The sequence below is a fragment of the Xyrauchen texanus genome, chromosome 12 (genome assembly GCF_025860055.1).
Source record: "Xyrauchen texanus isolate HMW12.3.18 chromosome 12, RBS_HiC_50CHRs, whole genome shotgun sequence".
Lineage (NCBI taxonomy): Eukaryota > Metazoa > Chordata > Actinopteri > Cypriniformes > Catostomidae > Xyrauchen > Xyrauchen texanus.
The window spans coordinates 12,332,357-12,347,538 of record NC_068287.1 but is presented as its reverse complement, the minus strand read 5'-3'; the positions used below and the strand labels follow the sequence as shown (position 1 = coordinate 12,347,538).

General features: G+C 34.4%; 1 long non-coding RNA gene across 1 annotated transcript; it reads right to left on the bottom strand.

The window, feature by feature from the left end:
• Positions 1-331: 331 nt before the first annotated feature.
• Positions 332-8,988, bottom strand: LOC127652505 (uncharacterized). The gene is made up of 4 exons (XR_007971733.1): positions 8,832-8,988; positions 8,572-8,639; positions 1,790-2,036; positions 332-994 (listed from the first exon to the last, which is right to left on the bottom strand). It is a non-coding gene; the product is annotated as an uncharacterized LOC127652505 (long non-coding RNA).
• Positions 8,989-15,182: the final 6,194 nt, after the last annotated feature.

Below are 15,182 nucleotides of genomic sequence, written 5' to 3'. Positions count from 1 at the left end.
TCTTGTAAAATATAGTAAAGATAGGGCAGTCATTTAAATTGCATATCCTTTAAAAATGATTTAGCATTATATATTACTTTACAATTGTAGAAGTAGTAAATAATAATCATAAATACAAAGTTGCGGTTTAATGATACATAATTGCAGAGGTGAATGCCCAATCCAATCACATGACTGATCCTAATTTCAGAAAAAGCTTTTCCTAATGGATGCATCTATAGTAAATTCTGGATAATTTCACACAATTAAAAAAAAAAGAGAAAAATACTGTTGTGATGTAATTGGTATGACTAATAAATACTGTTGTCATCATGAATAATTAACAAAGAGATTATGGAAAATGAATTGTTTTATTTTCATTGAATTGGAATCAGGCCATAACAACAGCTCTGTTCAAAAACCTACAGTAGAGGAAGTGTGGCTGGATTCCTCTGCTTCATTCCAGCTGATTTAATCCATGCACCTTGTGAGTAGGTAATGTTGTGCCAGATCTACTCTTGCAACAAAAACCTACTGTAGCTAGCAATCTTCCTCATGTTGTCTACGAAGGAATCTACCTTCTATGGCAGCATCATAAAACCAAAATTAAGCTCAAAATGTACTTAAAAAAAGCAGCAACTATGTTATTGGTCACTTATGTGCAACACACAACTCGTGTTCTTTAAATGAAGCACAAGATACTCAATTAAGACTCATATTAATAGAGTTTGACATTAGCATGCTGCTAAGCTAACAACTCAATACTACAGTAGAACATGCAGAACAATATATCGGTGAATATATTTGGTGAAATGGGGAAATTTGAATTATATACAACTATATTCTAATAATGTTTGTCAAACATGGGTAGCATCAATACATATTTGGAACAGCCTTTGCATTTAGAGACTTTTAAATGTTGCTTAAATAGTAGGCAGCTCGCTAGGTTTAGGTACAGAGCAAATGTCTTTGTTTCTTAAATTAAGATGGCCACCACTGGATGTGAGACTGTGTTCTGTAAAAGAAAGAAAAACAAAGAATATAAGACACAAATTTAAGTCACTTTCCAATAATCGGAAATACCAGTTATAGTTTTGTAACTAAACAAATGGAGCACAGAAGTTCTATGCTTATATTGTTTTACAGATACAGGGCCTGCAATAAGTAATTGGATACTTAAAGCCACACTTCGTACATGTACAACTTTTTTGCATAGATTACAAAATATTAAACCAAGTGGCATCTCCATAACATGAATTTTCTTAGCAAAGTTTGGCAATAGCTTGTCTAACTGTCCCAACACAGATAGCACACGTACATCTCCAAGATGCCTCTTTTAGATCTTTTCATCTGGAAAGCATCACCATCTTATTTACATCTGCTAAACATCTTTACATTATCTGATTTACAAATATTCTAAATCATAAACATCTCAAAGGCATCTGATGAATGTCTAATTGGCATCCGTGAGGAAACATCTTATAGACGTATTGCAAATGAGCAAAACACCTACGTCTGCCAGATGTAAACAGACACATCAAATAGACGTCTTTGTGATGTATGTGTGCTATCAGCTTAAGTCCCCATTCACTTTCATTGTATGTGAAGAAGCAGCATCAACATTCTTCAAGATTTCTCCTTTTGTGTTCCACAGAAGTTAGAAAAGTCATATAGGATTGGAATGACATAAGGGTGAGTAAATAAAGACAGATATTTTCACTATCCCTTTATATACCATAAGTGTCAAAATACTTTTTGGTGGCCACTGTAATAAACAAACACATATAAATTTGTTATCCTAAGAACTTACAGACAAACATTCGGATACACATCCCACACATGGCAACCACGCTGGCAATGTTGAGAGCTCGGCCACACTCCCCACTCATCAAACATCTCTTAGTACTCATGCAGCATCGCATACAGCCACCCTCTCCCTGCTTCTTATCATTCCTGCTCTGCTGAGTGTTGCTTGTGTGCTGCTGGGTAACAACGTCATCATAGTCTGGCGCTGGTTCTTTGTAATTCACCTCCATGGCCAGTCTCTTTGATCAGACCTGAAGGGAGAGAGAAAGAGTTAAGTCCTGACTCATGGATGAGGAGAATCAATCGATGGTAATTATGCTCCAGAATCCGAGGCCATCCTTTCATTGTCATTAACTGATATGGAAATGTATTGATGCTCTATGAATCACGTGAGGTTTATCTGAAGTTGTTGACACACACTGCACCCTGGAGAATGTCTAAGTGAAGCAAGAATGTTGTTTTGAACCTTCACTGACAATTTGCAAACACGATGATGCTCACCTATATTTCCGTTTGGCATTCAATGATGACTCAAACAGGTAAGATGAGTGACAGTTGTGAGAGGAAAGTGTCATTATCAAATTCAGAACCAAAAAGGAGAACACAAACAAAATCATTAAAAAATGTTTTTGTTTTTGTTCTGAGAATTCCTAGACAGCCTTAAGTTATAAATAGAACATGATTTTGTACCATATGTGGTAAGGTAACTAGTGAAGGATACTGAAAGATTTTTGAGAAATTTCAGTCAGGTTTTAGAGAAAACCAAAGTACAGAAACTGCCCTTCTTAGGGTGACCAATAACTTATTGATGGCGGAGGATGCTGGAGAATGCTCCATTTTAGTGTTGCTTGATTTGATTGGAGCGTTTGATACAGCTGAGCATTCAGTTTTAATTGATACATTTAAGAGCTGGGTGGAAATATCTGGGGTGGCTTTAAACTGGTTTGTCTCCTACTTGACGAATAGGAAATTTGTTGTGTCTGTTGGAAATGAAATGTCCTTCTATTCAAAAATGAATTGCGGTGCTCCGCAAGGATCCCTGTTAGGGCCAATATGGTTTTCACTATATATACTCACTGAGAACTTTACTAGTAACACCTGTCCACCTGCATATCCATGCGATTAACCTATCATCCAATTGTGTGGCAACCGTGCAATGCATAAAATCATGCAGATCAAATTAACCTTCAGAATGGGGAAAAATATATATTTTGGCTATGGCATGATTGTTGGTGGCAGATGGGCTGGTTTGAGTATTTCTTTAACTGCTGATCTCATGGGATTTTCACACACAACAGTCTCTAGAATTTACTCAGAATGGAGCCAAAAACAAACAAAAAAACATCCAGTGAGTGGCAGTTCTGCAGAGAGAAATGCCTTGTTGATGAGGGAGTCCAATGGAGAATAGCCAGACTGGTTCAAGCTGACAGAAAGGCTATGGCAACTCAGATAACCACTCTGTTCAACTGTAGTGAGCATAATAGCATCTCAAAATGCACAACACTTCAACCTTGAGGCAGATGGACTACAACAGCAGAAGACCGTGTCAGGGACTTTATTGGGACTATAGTGTTCCTAATAAAGTGCTCAGTGAGTGTATTTTACCGCTTGTTATGCAGATGACCTCCAATTGTATTTGCCAATGAATCCCAATGATCTGAAAAATGTAAATGTTTTTCAAGCATGTATAGCAGATATAAAAAAATGGTATGGCATGTAATTATCTTCAGTTAAAAACAGATTGGACATGATTCTAAAAAAAAAAAAAAACAGATTCAGTTAGCACTTAGACAGGTGGGCCCAAATAGTTAGATGGTGAAAAATTGGAAGTCTATTTTTTATACAAATTGTTGTTTAGAATAACACATCAGGAGGTTAGTCCAGTCTTGTTTTTATCAGCTAAAGAACTTTTCCGAGGTTAGATGTGTCTTGAGTTTCAAGGATACAGAGAAGCTTGTACTGTACATGTTTTTATTTTGTCTGGCCTTGATTATTGTAATGGCCTGTTTTCAGTTTTAAATAAATGCACTTTAGCATGGCTACAATCAGTGAAAAATGCTGCAGCTAGACTTTTGACACAACTAGGTCTTTTAATCTTATTACTCCAGTTTAACGTCTTTGCATTAGTTACCAATTCATTTTAGGGTTGATTTTATGATTGCATTAACTACACACAGATCAGCCACAGCACTAGAAACACCTGCCTAATATTGTGTAGTTCCCCCTCGTGCCATCAAAACAGCACCAACCTGCATCTCAGGACATCATTCTGAAATGCTATTCTTCTCACCACAATTGTACAGAGTGGTTATCTGAGTTACCATAGACTTTGTCAGTTCTAACCAGTCTGGCTATTCTCTGTTGACCTCTCTCATCAACAAGGCGTTTCCATCCACACCTGCTGCTCACTGGATGTTTTTATTTTTTAGCACCATTCTGAGTAAACTCTAGAGATTGTTGTGTGTGAAAATCCCAAGAGATCAGCAGTTACAGAAATACTAAAACCAGCCCATCTGGCACCAACAATCATGCAACAGTCCAAATCACTGAGATCACATTTTTGCCCCATTTTGATCGTTGATGTGAACATTAACTAAAGCTCCTGACCAGTATCTGCATGATACTGCATTTATGCACTGCACTGCTGCCATACAATTGGCTGATTAGATAATCGAATGGATGACTGTATGGGGCACTACAACAACGTAACTATGACGTTGATCTATGCAGCTGTTTGAGCGACAAAGTTAAAATTAAATATGCATCTTCTTTGGTTCAAATGCTAACATATTCTTACAAAATCAATAGAATCCACCGGCTAATCAATGATCTAAGCAAAATTTGTCGCTGTGGGAGGAGTTCGAAAAAGTAGGTTTTCAATTACATTAATAATGACCAACAGGAAAATTTGGCCGACTATGACAAATGTGGTATCGTTGAACTCAGCTTGACCCAAGGAATCTATCAAGACCAGTGTCCTAACAATAGGCTATTAATTATCAAAAGGTATTAGCATTTTTATATATTTCATTATATTTGTTTACTACAAGCTAGCGCCGTCCTGAAACATGTTAACACATTCAGGGCATTATGCCGATAACACATACCAAGTTTCGTAATGATACGCCAATGCATTTGTATAATACAGAACTTTTGATAATTAATAGCCTATTGTTAGGACACTGGTCTTGATAGATTCCTTGGGTCAAGCTGAGTTCAACGATACCACATTTGTCATAGTCGGCCAAATTTTCCTGATGGCCATTATTAATGTATTGAAAACCTACTTTTTCGAACTCCTCCCACAGCAACAAATTTTGCTTAGATCATCTTCAGACCATGCTAATCAAAAGTTTTTGTGAGCTTGCAGTCTAAACTGAATGTAACAACAACAAAAAAACTTTTACCACCAAATAATGCTAAAAAACACTTCTTTCTTGTTATCATTTTCACTTATTGCACAAAATGTACTTAAATTTAAAAAAATTACTTATAGCTTTGCCATAATTCACTCTTACTCACAAACTTGCATGTTTATTCAGCCTGACAAATCGTTCAACTGAATGAATGGAATCACTCAGGGCTGTGCTAACCAAAAGCATTGTTATTCCAAGTTGCTCATAGACCATTGGTGCCTATGGTACCTACAATGTATATTACATTACAAGCGATTCTATTAATTTCTTTTCAAGCATTTGTCTAAAATCTTCACTAAAATGCTGTTTTCACTCATTTTTGCCATTCCTGTGCTTAGCCCTGATAATTGCCTCTTGTAGCTATATTTTAAAAAAATAATTATTTTAAATATCCTTAAAATGTTTTACTAATACAAAGTATTACAAAAGTTTTGTTTACTTCACCTCCACCTGTGGCTTTTATTTTGACACCGAAAGTGCTGTCGCATTCACTTCAACTTCACAAGGAACTTTTCATTTGACAGAAAAGGCTATGTGTATTTGACAGTTTACAATGTTCCGCATTTCCTGAAATAGTTTAATTGTCTCCTTTTCTCTTATAAGATGGTGGTTTTGTAGATTTGTATAATATCTTGTTGCGGTTACTAATGTTTGGAATTGCACGAATGCTTGAACCTGCATTACTTTGATTTCAAACTGCACGTGAACTGATCTGAGAGTGCCACCATGTGTGTGCACACTGTTCAGCGCGTCACTGGTTTGTTCTGAATCACAAACAGACCATGTTTATCACAGCCTTTTGTGGAATAATAATCACATATGACCAACTGTCAGGGTTGTATGTGTTTTGTTTGTGTCTTTTACTTTGATAAATTTGTTCCATGCCATGTATACCAAGAAAACATTTCCATTGAGCTTGCGCCAACTTCTGCCCCGGATCCTCAGTGTGCTCCATGCCATGTCATAGCCACGCCTCAGTGTGCTCCATGCCATGTCAAAGCCACGCCTCAGTCTGCTCCATGCCATGTCAAAGCCACGCCTCAGTCTGCTCCATGCCATGTCACAGCCATGCCTCAGTCTGCTCCATGCCATGTCACAGCCACAACTCAGTCTAATAAGTGCCTAGTCACAACCACACCTGAGTCTGCTTCATGCAATGTCTCAGGCTCACCTCTGGTCAATGAGCCAATGCCCAAGCCTGCCATGGTCAACGAGCCAATGCCCACGTCTGCCACGGCCAATAAACCAGTGTTGCAGGCCTCGTCCGTCCCATAGCCAGCGTTGCAAACCTTGTCCATTCCAGAGCCATCTCCCACTGGGCTATTTGTGTTGGAATTGGTTCCCGCTCTTGTGCCCACCCTGAGTTCTCCAGATCAGCCGGTTCCCCCCAAGCCACCGGCTCGATCGTTGCCCTCTGAGATATCCCAGACACGGAGAACTTTCAAACCTCTGACTCCACCTAGACCCTCCAAGCGCTGGTCTCTGCCTTGGCCTGTCGATCCCTTGACATCACCTCGGATGTTTGTTACCTCGTCTTCACCACGGTCTTTACTGTAAAGCCTGTAGGCTTTACTGTGGTCCCTCATCCCTCCAGCTCCTCCTTAGTCTGTCGGACACCTGGCTCCACCTTGGTTATCCGATCCTCTGGCTTCGCCTCGTCTCTCCAATCCTTCAGCTTCACCGGGAACCTCCATCCCTACAGCTCCACCTTGGTCCTCAGCCCCACCGGCTCCACCTCAGTCTTCCGATCCCCAGCTCCTCCTTGCTCCTCCGAGCCTCCGGTGCCACCTTGGTCCTCCCTGTCTCTGGCTCCACCCTGGCTCTTCGAGTCTTCGGCTACTCTCTGGGTATCCAATTCTCCATGGTATCGCCCCTCGAGCCTCTCACGGCTCTGCCATCCATGGCTCCGCCCCTCAAGCCTCTCATGGCTCCACCCCCCCCACGGGCTCCGCCCTGGTCTCATGCTCCACAGCATGTTTCCACCTGACCAGGCTCCAAGACCTGTCTCACCAGGCCACGCCCCAAACCTTGTTTCACCATGTTTCCATGTCCTGCCACGTAACCACGTCAAGTCGCTATACCCCCCCACTAATTAGTCTACTGAGGCACTCTTTATGAAATTTAATGGCCAAAATAATAAGCATATTAAAATCATCGCGACATTCACGATATTGGTAAATTTTACATCATCAGCAAAATTATTTAGATTATATCGTTAATATTTGATATATCGCCCAGCTCTATTGTGGGAGAGAATACCTTGTTGATGTGAGAGGTCAACAGAGATTCGGACCAGACTGGTTCGAACTGACACAATCTACAGTAACTCAGATAACAGTTCTGTACAATTGTGGTGAGAAGAATAGCATCTCAGAATGCTATTCTGAGAAGCGGGTTGGCGCTGTTGGTGGCATGAGGGGGACCTTCACAATATTAGGCAGGTGGTTTTAATGTTGTTGCTGATCGGTGTATAAGGAATTACATGGGTTGGCACCAGAATATTTTACAGAACTTTTAAGACCTAATGAAACAGATAGACCTCTTAGATCTTCTTATTATGAACTGTTGGGTGTTCCAAGATGGAGATACACGATTATGGAACAGAATCTGTGTCTGTTTTAAAGTCTTGTTTAAAAAAACATTTGTATTGTCTTTCTTTCATTTCTTTGTGAATGTGTTGTGTTTTACATTGTGTGTTTTTAATTTTATGTTTTGTGAAGCACTCTGTGCTTAATCGCTAAAAAGTGCTATATAAATCAAATTATTATTGTTGTTATTATTATAAGTTAAGTAATTACAGCAAAAAAAAATTCTAATAAAAAAATTCAGTAGCACTTTAACATTCTTTTTCCATTAAAATGACAAAAAACACTGATGTAGTCAGTTTTTCTTCATTTTTGTTATTTTTTTATATGGGCCTGGGGTATTCTCTAACATAATCACATGGGAAATCGACATTAACCCCAGGTTTGTCTGGAATCGCATTGCATTGACCTTGAACATGGACAATTACCTACAAACATGACAGCTCTTGCCAATTTATACATTTGGCATTTGGTGATGACTTAAACAGGTACAAAAACTGACATATTTGTGAGAGAAGTGTGTTTGTATTAAGCTTAGCACTAACATCATGGGTGAAACCAACAGAATCATTAAAAGAAAAAGAAAGAGACCAACATCTTGGAACCTCTCCACAAAATAGGTAAAATATTTCATAACAATTGCGAGGACACTTTTATTACACCTAACTTTTCACACCAAAAATTAAGTTCCAATCAAATAATTTACCCAAGGACAAAGGTGTAGGTGATGAATATGTTTTAAATAACTTCAATTACGAGAAATGTGCCATTTTGATTCAATGTACCTTTTCTAATTGCCTTCAGACTTTCAGATTCTTCTTTTTTTCAATCTTTTCTTCAGTCCCTCACAGTCCTTTTTTCATGAAATAGAATAAAAAGAAATTAAAATCCTCAATCACAACACTGACACACACGCGCGCACACACACACACACACACACACACACACACACACACACACACACACACACACACACACACACACACACACACAAAGCACAGTACACAAAAAATACATCCTCCACTTCTCAGACAGACTTGTTTACCTTTTTTGTATGTGGTTGTCCTCTTTTCACATTTTATAAATCATTTTAAAAAGTCCTTGTCAGTAAGTGAATTCAAATGTACCCAAGTACTCTTTCTTGTGTTGTTTACAGGGCTGGTCTGTCACATGCCCGGGCGTACTGTTAAATACAAATGCCATACCTCTGTGACGGTGCGTTTTAAAGGGTGTGCAAGTCAAGTTTTTCCTGCCTGTCCTCTGAGAAAATGTGCAGTAATTTTGTAGCACGTCAATGAAACCTGTTTTTTGCATAAGTGCACAAGTGCTTTAATTTTGATTGATCATCTAGACAAATTTCCACAGATGACATTTTTATAGTACATAGAATGAGTTGTATTTGGTGTTACAATGTATTAAATGTGCAATACAAATGCAAACCAGTAGTACAATCCAATATATACACAATGCATCGTGGATTGTATTTCAGAGGTATTACATTTTCTACAAATACACAGTAGAACAATCATTTCCTTGATATTTTTTCAGTCTCTTGGTAAACAGAGTGCTTCAGTGGATTAGGTAAAAAAGGTTTGCATCTAACCTATCAGCTTCCATTAAGTTCTTGTGATTTAAACCAACTGTCCTCCCATCAATTGAGAACCTACAGGGCAAGAAATAAGAATTTATGTTTTGCTTAGACTTGTTTGAGCGGAACAAAAGAGATTCAGGAACAAAATCAATATAACACTTTCTATGAAGTACTTTCTCTCTATATATTGTGATGAGGAAGAGGGTGTGGCCGGGCTGTGGTGGAGCACAGCCTGTGCTAAATCAGCTGATTCACACTCCTCCCCTGCCCAATTCAGGCTCGGGCACAACCAGTATGACTCTGACTAATAGATGTGGCAATATCTGAACATTATTCCAAACTGTTGGCCAACAGTGTGCATATATATATATATATATATATATATATATATATATATATATATCAGAGCTGTCGATTTAACATGTTAATTTAGTGCGATTAACTATCATGTCCCAGGACCGTGATGAGAAATATTCCTTCCATCTGAGCAATTCAAGCTTGAAGTACCACCTGTTTTCTCCAGAGGACAGTCCTCGAAACCGCAGCTGTTTGGGCGACACGTTTATATAGAGAACAAACCACACTCACTGACAGCAGACAAAACAAGATGAGAACACTTGCATTCAATCACAGCTTGATGGAGAACAAATACTAATGCAGGGATCTCAAGACATGTTTTTCCAAGTTTGCAAAATGGATCATGTGAACTCTTGGCAAATTATAGGCAGATGACATTAGTTCAATAATATGGAAATAAACATATATTGCATACTAAAGCCACTCTTTGAATCGGTTCTATTCGTTAATGCATTAGGTATCATGAGTTAACAATATATTGTTTGCAGCATTTATTAATCTTTGTTAATTAGTTAATAAAAATACAATTGTTGATTGTTGGTTCATGTTAGTTTATAGTGAATTAACTAATGTTAACAAACACAACTTTTGATTTGAGAGGTGTATTAGTATATGTTGAAATGAACATGAACTAAGACTAATAAAATCTGTAAAAGTATTGTGCATTGTTAGTTCATGTTAACTAATGTTGTTCACTAATGTTAAAAAAAAATAACCTTATTGAGTTACCATATTTCTAATGCTTAACTTGTGTGCCACAATGATGTAATGCATTTTAAATTTCTATATTATAATTTTTTATAATATGTATTTTATTTATAATGATTTAAATATAACAATGATTGTTATTTGAGGGGCTTTCTAAGCAATTATTTATATATGCGATCATTTGTGATTAATTCAATTAATCGGCATATTGTGTAATTAATTTGATTAACATTTTTAATCAATTGAGAGCCCTAATATTTATATAGAATTTAGAAAACATGAAATACATCACATGAGTCATATGTGGAGTCGGGAAGATAAAGACATCCATAGAAATGATCAGTTGTTTTTCATGGTGAGGAAAGCAGAAAGCAGAAAGCATTTCAGATGAGCAGGTAGGAATTGTAATTTTCTGAATGGGTACATTTATTTCTGAAAAATTAACCCTATTGCTTTTTCCAAATGTTTAATATGATACATTTAATACATATTTAAGAGTATACATTGAAATAGGGATGACGCAATTATACTGTAAAATTTAATGGTAAGAATGTTTAATATATAAATATTATTTGGTCCCCCTCAATGTTCAAACAAAATCTACACCATTTTATATATATTATTTGGGGAGGGATAAATAAGACAAATAAATCAAGTATATTAAATGTAGGGATGTGAGTTTTTGTCGGTTAGATTACTGTCTGAGAAAAAATTAATTGTGGTTAACCGGTTTTACAATTATTTGCACATTTGCTTATTGTGCAACAGCACTGATGCAAAAAATGCTTATCACATAACAATTGTATAAACGTCTAAGTTGACGTATTTCTGGGGGATATGTGGACGATAAAGGACTCAATTCTTGAGTTTAAGCTTCAGTTTAACGTGAATTGATAGTTCACCTTCAGTTCATGACACTTGGCCATTAAAGCACCACATGGCCACCATTCGTAACCATAGCAGCAGCTCCAGTATCCACACAGGCACAAGAGTTTACAAAAGCTTATGAAAAAAATATTTTATATTATATATTTATAGATTATTTCTAATATTTTTGCCACGTGTAAATAAAGCATTTAACAGTTTTTAACCGAGTATTCTGTTAAATTAACCATATAATCACATCATCCTAATTCAATGCATACTCTTAAATATTTATTAACTGTATCGAAAATATAGTTATAAATCTGAATATGTAATTGTAAATCTAGTGGCAGACAAAAAATTTGAATAATGTATAGATTTTGCTCTTTCAGAAGGAAATTGGTACTTTAGTTCACCAAAGTGGCATTTAACTGATCACAATGTATTGTCAGGACATTACTGATTTAAAAATCAGCACCATCACTGATTGAAAAAGTAATATTTGATCAAATCTAGACAGGCCCTATTTCCAGCAGCCAAGGTGTTGGAGTGACGGCTGCTGGAAATTGGGCCTGTCTAGATTTGGGCAGAGCATTCCACAATGTGGGTGCAGCTACCAAAAAGGTGCGGTCACCTCTACATTTCAGCTTCGACTTCGGGATGCACTAAAATCTCTGGTTGGACGACCGGAGAGACAAAACCGAATGATTTTCAGTCAGTAAATCTAAAAGATAAGGAGGAGCCAAACCATTTAAAGATTTAAGCACTAAAAGAAGAATTTTTAAATTTACTCAATATCGCACAGGCAATTATTGCAAAAAACTTAAAACCGCCGCAATGTGATCCTGTTTTTTAGCACTAGTTAAAAGTCTTGCAGCCACATTTTGAACTATCTGCTAGCGGGATAGACTGGCTAATCCCAAAATACAGTGAGTTACAGTAATCTTTAGTTGTGGGATCAGTTAGACTGTAAGGTGTGTGACAAGTGCCCGACAAGTCAGCCACATCTATGGCAAGTGCTACAGGAAGTGTGGGGTGAAATGTCACCTGAGTATCTGGACAAACTGACATCTAGAATGCCAAAGATCTGTAAAGCTGTCATTGCTGCACGTGGAAGATTTTTTTAAATTGCAATAGTCATTTTTCACATTATTGATATATCCTGATACATTGTGATCAGTTGAATACCACTTTGGTGAATTAAAGTTCCAATTCCTTTCCATAAGAGCAAAATCTGTATATTATTCAAAACTTTTAGCTGCCAGTGTAAATGTTAATCCTGAATATATCAATTTAAATTCTGAAGATATAGTTGTAAATCTGAATATATAGATATATATACAACAGTTAGTTCCAGTCCTCAAATCTGATTGGACAAGCACTGATGTGATTACCTGCGGCCGAATCACAGCAGTGCTGATGTAGGGCCATATCGCACTCTTACTCCTGTGATATTGCTTACATAGTTATTAATCCTAATGTATAATTGCAAATCTGAATATATGAATGTGGCTTTTGAAAATATAGTTATAAATCTGAGTACATAAATATAAATCTTGAATATATAATTGTAAATCCTGGATATATAGTTATTAATAAGATTATATAGATGTAACTCAACATATAGTTATAAATCTTAATATATATTTGTAAATCTGAATACATAAAAATTTAAATCTATATTCAGTACAGTATATAGTTATTAATCCTGAGTATATTAAATGTAGCTCTGAATATATAGTTATAAATACTGAATATATAAATGTAGCTCTGAATATACAGTATATAGTTAGAAATACTGAATATATAAATGTAGCTCTGAATATACAGTATATAGTTAGAAATACTGAATATCTAAATGTAGCTCTGAATATATAGTTATAAATACTGAATATATAAATGTAGCTCTGAATATATAGTTATAAATACTGAATATATAAATGTAGCTCTGAATATATAGTTATAAATACTGAATATATAAATGTAGCTCTGAATATATAGTTATAATTACTGAATATATAAATGTAGCTCTGAATATATAGATATAATACTGAATATATAAATGTAGCTCTGAATATATAGTTATAAATACTTAATATATAAATATAGCTCTGAATATATAGTTATAAATAATGAATATATAAATGTAGCTCTGAATATATAGTTATAAATACTTAATATATAAATATAGCTCTGAATATATAGTTATAAATACTGAATATATAAATGTAGCTCTGAATATATAGTTATAAATACTTAATATATAAATATAGCTCTGAATATATAGTTATAAATACTGAATATATAAATGTAGCTCTGAATATATAGTTATAAATACTGAATATATAAATGTAGCTCTGAATATATAGTTATAAATACTGAATATATAATTGTAGCTTTGAATATATAGTTATAAATACTGAATATATAATTGTAGCTTTAAATATATAGTTATAAATACTGAATATATAATTTTAGCTCTGAATATATAGTTATAAATACTGAATATATAAATGTAGCTCTGAATATATAGTTATAAATACTGAATATATAATTGTAGCTTTGAATATATAGTTATAAATACTGCATATATAATTGTAGCTTTGAATATATAGTTATAAATACTGAATATATAATTGTAGCTTTGAATATATAGTTATAATACTGAATATATAAATGTAGCTCTGAATATATAGTTATAAATACTGAATATATACATGTAGCTCTGAATATATAGTTATAAATACTGAATATATAAATATAGCTCTGAATATATAGTTATAAATACTGAATATATAAATGTAGCTCTGAATATATAGTTATAAATACTGAATATATAAATGTAGCTCTGAATATATAGTTATAAATACTGAATATATAAATGTAGCTCTGAATATATAGTTATAAATACTGAAGATATAATTGTAGCTTTGAATATATAGTTATAAATACTGAATATATAATTGTAGCTTTAAAAATATAGTTATAAATACTGAATATATAATTGTAGCTCTGAATATATAGTTATAAATACTGAATATATAAATGTAGCTCTGAATATATAGTTATAAATACTGAGTATATAATTGTAGCTTTGAATATACAGTTATAAATACTGAATATATAATTGTAGCTTTGAATATATAGTTATAAATACTGAATATATAATTCTAGCTTTGAATATATCGTTATAAATACTGAATATATAATTGTAGCTTTGAATATATAGTTATAAATACTGAATATATAAATGTAGCTCTGAATATATAGTTATAATACTGAATATATAAATGTAGCTTAGAATATATAGTTATAAATACTGAATATATACATGTAGCTCTGAATATATAGTTATAAATACTGAATATATAATTCTAGCTTTGAATATATCGTTATAAATACTGAATATATAATTCTAGCTCTGAATATACAGTTATAAATACTGAATATATAAATGTAGCTTTGAATATATAGTTATAAATACTGAATATATAATTGTAGCTTTGAATATATAGTTATAAATACTGAATATATAATTCTAGCTTTGAATATATCGTTATAAATACTGAATATATAATTGTAGCTCTGAATATACAGTTATAAATACTGAATATATAAATGTAGCTCTGAATATATAGTTATAAATACTGAATATAATTGTAGCTTTGAATATATAGTTATAAATACTGAATATATAATTGTAGCTTTGAATATATAGTTATAAATACTGAATATATAAATGTAGCTCTGAATATATAGTTATAAATACTGAATATATAAATGTAGCTCTGAATATATAGTTATAAATACTGAATATATAAATGTAGCTCTGAATATATAGTTATAAATACTGAATATATAAATGTAAAACCTTAA